Source organism: Berghia stephanieae, chromosome 6 (genome assembly GCF_034508935.2).
Source record: "Berghia stephanieae isolate SIO BIC M18660-M18661 chromosome 6, UCSD_Bste_1.3, whole genome shotgun sequence".
In the NCBI taxonomy this organism is placed as follows: Eukaryota; Metazoa; Mollusca; class Gastropoda; order Nudibranchia; family Aeolidiidae; genus Berghia; species Berghia stephanieae.
The window spans coordinates 28,804,082-28,809,081 of NC_088365.1; the positions used below are offsets into that span (position 1 = coordinate 28,804,082).

General features: G+C 37.1%; 1 protein-coding gene across 1 annotated transcript in view; it reads right to left on the minus strand.

Annotated features, from left to right (window-relative positions):
* LOC144974794 (plexin-A4-like) overlaps nucleotides 1-5,000 on the minus strand; it is a 300,472-nt gene that overhangs the window by 281,802 nt on the left and 13,670 nt on the right. The window contains exon 2 of the mRNA XM_078918062.1: nucleotides 2,889-2,943. The gene's annotated coding sequence lies outside the window, so the exon portion shown is untranslated. The remainder of the gene's footprint in view (nucleotides 1-2,888; nucleotides 2,944-5,000) is intronic.

The window sequence follows — 5,000 nt, forward strand, 5'->3', positions numbered from 1 at the left end:
TTGTCAATTTCTTGCGAGAAAAAAAAAACAAACACACACACACACACACACACACACACACACACACACACACACACACACAGCATAAGCTGGATCGTATTTTTATTCATGCCATGGTGATGTAAATTTCTTGCGAAAAGAAAAATAAAAAGGTAAATAATTATTTTTTTAAAATACAAGAGTGCCTTACCGGTTCAGGTTATAGTGGAGTTCAGGATCGAGGAATAGATAGCGAGGATTTGACACCAGATGCACATAATCGCTGGTCTGATAACCAAACGCAGTTATGGACTTGTGATAATAACATTGTTCTAATGGCCAATATTTTGCGTTGGTTTGAGTGAGACAATTCCCATTACAACCATGAGCACATAACAATTTGTGTTCTCAGATCTGCAAATAAGTACACGTCGATATAATTCTAATACCGGGGCAAAAAAAAATATAAATAAAAAAAATAAATAGAAATAAAAATAAAGGGTTGATAGTAAATATGATATTATTAATTTATAATACCGTTTTAAAGAACGTTAAAAAGGAAAAGAAAAATAAGAGCCGCTGATAGCAACAAGAAGATGTATATATATGGATAAATACGTGAATAGACAGATGGGTGCGCGGAATGATGGATGAATAGTTAATAGGCAGACGGGGCTAGATATAACTGGAGAAAAGAGCGAGAGAGGAGGAGAGAGAGAAAGGGAGAGAAAGAAAGAAAGAGAGAGAGAGAAAGAGAAAGAGAGAGAGAGAGAGAGAGAGATAGAGAGAGAGAGAGGAGAAAGAGAGAGAGAGAGAGGAGAAAGAGAGAGAGACCGTAATTCCTTTTCAATTTATTCAGCGGTTTGGCTGCATTCATCCAAACCACCAGCAAGCAGCTTTCAATCCTTCACTCATCAGGGATTACAACTGGATTAGATGCCGGAGGTAAGAGTAAAAGGTGACAATAGCCGTCTGGGTCTGGCATCTGGTAGGTGTCAATAAGTGTGTCGGTGCGGAATCCGGCGGCCCATTGTCTTAATGGATTTTTATCACTCTGGGCTGTTGCCATAGATTTACACTGCTAGAATTACGTAAGGATGAATTTCTCCCAGAATGTCAGAAAGGAAAATTGAGAAGAAGAAAAAAAAAACAAAACAAAAAAAACCCAGATAAACAGATAGATAGATAGATAGATAGATAGATAGATAGATAGATAGATAGATAGATAGATAGATAGATAGATAGATAGATAGATAGATAGAGAGAGAGTGAGAGAGAGAGAGAAAGAGAGAGAGAGAGAGAGAGAGAGAGAGAGAGAGAGATGGGGGGGGAAAGCGGAGCTATCACTTAACCGCTACTATCTCGACTTCAAATGTTATAATAATTGTATCGATGAAATTGAAGAAAAACTGTTTTCTATATATATATATATATATATATATATATATATATATATATATATATATATATATATATTTATATATATAAATACAGATATATATTGATTTTGTCTTATGCACATCTCAAAAATGATTGGTTTGCGGATATGAAATGCCAAAATGTCATTCTGATTGTTGGATACCAAACAACTTTTTAAAATACCTATTTTCTTTATTTTTTTCTTAAATTGAATCCGTGATGAAGAATCCCAAATTGGCAATCGCATTTGTAGTACGTACTATGTGAGCCATTGCAATATGTTCCATAGCATCATTATAATTATATTATGGTAGCAACTAGATACTCCTTATATTACTATTATCTATATTATTGTAGGTAAAAAAATTGAGCTTTTATATAGCGCAATATCCACTAAACGTGCTCAAAGCCCTTTACAAGGGGTCCCTGGCCAACAGCAACATTTAACATGTAGGACGACAGGATATGATGCATTTTAGGCGATATTACAAAAAAAAATTTCGGACAGAGACAACGCTGTTAACGACCAGGTACTCATTTTACAGGTGAGAGAATGTGAGTAAAGAGCCTTCTATGCGCCGAGCGAGGCTCGAACCCAGGACTTTTCCTATCCGAAAGCCAGTGCCATACCATTAGACCACATAGCCGCACGGTATCATCAATAAAATCAGACTTGCCACCGACGACAAGCCAAAAAAAAAAATATCGGTTTAATTTTCGGGGGTTTGATAACAAAAAAATTAGGAAGAAAAAAATTGGCACCAACCCAAATCATGTATTAAATTATTTAAGGATGATACGCAGTAGTAGCAAGGTTAAAATTGGTGACAAATCAATTTATTACAAAAGCAACATATTGTAGATTGGTCTCCCTCTAACAATTTGATTTTAAAAGATCGAAGCTGGATGAGAAATGTGTACATGACTTTTTTTTTTCTTTTAAAAAAAAAAAAAGAACAAAAATGGAAGGACCTCAGTTTAAGTCGTAGGCGTGTAACATTTCTTTTGTTGAAGTATTACAGATGTTGTTTAGTATACATATAATATTCTAAAATACTGTTGAGAGAGAGGGAGAGAAAGAGAAGGATTGAGGAAGGGAGAGAGAGAGAGAGACGGAGGGATAGAGAAGGGAGAGAGATGTTTGTCAAGATGGTCAGAGATAGGGAAGAAGAGAAAGGGAGGATGGAGGAGCAGTTGAGGGAGTATACAGAGGAGAAGGTGACGGAGTGTAAAGAGTTGGAGATGGTGGGAGATAATGAGAGAGAGAGAGAGAGAGGAGAGAAGAAGGGGGAGAGAGAGAGTGAAGGAAGGGAGAGAGAGTGAGAGAAGGACGGAGAGAAGAGGGAGAGAGATGTTTGACAAGATGGTTAGAGATAGAGAGCGAGAGAGAGAGAGAGAGAGAGAGAGAGAGAGAGAGAGAATTATTGAATTGAAATAATAATAATTAGTATAAAATAAGAAGAAAAAAAAACAAACAAAAAAACACTCACGTTCCTAAAAAGTCCAAAATCCACAAGTACGTATAAGTATATATCCAAGAAAATTCTGGAAAACAGATGCGAATGAAATATTTATGAATAAATATCCAAAATAGAAGTCCGAATGAAAGCACAAATATAATCAAAGTGTAAAGAAAATGATCTAATCACTGATAGACAATTTTTAAAGAAAGTATACGCGCATTAAATGTAGTTCATAGTACACAGCAACAATATATTATAAGAAATCTCTAAAACACATCGAAAAAGGAAATAATTCGAAACTCCGCTTCTTAAAGAAAAATTAATTTTGATATTATTTTTCTAACAATTCGCAAACAGCGTCGTGACTCCACCAGAGTGTGACAGGCACAGAAAAAGAAGCAACTTGGAAATAGATGACAATGCAAACGTTACACTGTAACACTGCACACAACGTAAACCACGGCGTTGTACACAGACCACCTCCGTGTGTTAAATCTGGATAAGGTAAAAGTAAGGGAGATCAGCCAGATCCTAATCGGTCCTCGTAAATGTAACCGAATGCTGTCAACGAAGGGAGAAAATCTCATTCATTCATTCATTCATTCATTCATTCATTGCACCTAATATGGCGTGCGATTTGTGGCCTCGCAGTCGGTTACAGAAGTGGTGGACACATTAAAAAAAAAAACTATGTTGGCACAGCTGAGGGCCGAGTTGATAGGGGATCTATTCGAGACGCTTCTGTACGGAGGCCAAGAACAGCAGAGGGAGGAGTTGTTTACATAAGAAGAGAACAAGGTATCCAGTATCCAATATTCAGCCTGTCCTAAATCGGTATATCGCCACCAAAATCGCAATTTTTTGTCCTCCATTCTTCTTCTTCTTCTTCGTTTTCCCTCATATTGTCTTCATGTTTAAAAGCAGTTGTTTTCCTCAGCTCTGACATCCATTCAAAACGCACTGCTCTACTAGGGTCCATTTATATCAGTAGAACACAGATACCAATAAACATATTTATTTTAGAAAAGACCAGGTACTTTCGGCCAATAGAGCTTAAAATGTATTCCAGTTTCTGTATCGTTAAACGGACTGGAGAAATCGCACGCCATCGTTAAGAAACGACGCAAGTATATCGCAAATATTTCCACCATCATTCTAACAGTAACAGACCCAACCATCCAATCACTCTGGGTGGTGAAAAGTGGCCGGGGAAAGACCCAGATAGAACTTTAGCTAAGCCTCGAAAGCCACACACAGAAAGGGGCACCAAATCATATAGGAGGATAGAGAGCTCTTGCCAGTTGGCCCCAACAAATGCTTGCATGTATGTTTTGTTGCTGTTGTCGAAATTGATCGTTTTATTGTGTTTGCTTGTTTTGGAGTTTTTTATATTATCAATACAAATCGCCGCAGAGTGATTTAAATAGTTTGGCCTGCAGTCTCTTCACCTTAATTTGAAGTCATACTACAATTAAAACATAAGAAAGACTGAAAATGATAGAAACAAAAACGAATGTATGCAGGCAATTTGGATAGCATGGAAATGAATGACGCCAAAACCCATTCAAGATTGTATCTCTCGACAATGCCGACACATAACGGCGTTAAATAATAATGAAAGAAGAAATAAAAATCAGTGCTGATGGTGACAAAAAGTGAAAAAGTAGGAAAATGTTGAACGATTGCCTTTAAGCCCCATTTCACTGCACTAAACCCCACTTTTAGAGCAATTGAGATGATAGACTATCATCGATACTCTAGCTAACTTCTGGAGAGTGGGAAACTGCACCTGTGTGTTCCACCACACATCATCTCTCTCAATACTAGCAAATGTAATTTTAAAAAGGAGGAAATTCCTCCTCTGGACTCCAAAATCGCGGATTTCCGCGGATCCGAGGAAAACCATCAGCACTGAAAAATAGCCCTTCAGGATAATAATCTTTATGGATCAGGAGTAAATCTCGGTTTCTCTAGCGTAAACGGGGCAGTGACAATTCCTTGCAAACCTTTGAATAGGAAGTTATTCCATCACACAGTAATTTGATGGACTACATGATTTCTAAAATGCCGAGTAAAATTGCCACTTTTTGAATAGCAACACATTAATTTAAGTTAATGTAACTTCCTTACCTGTGCAAC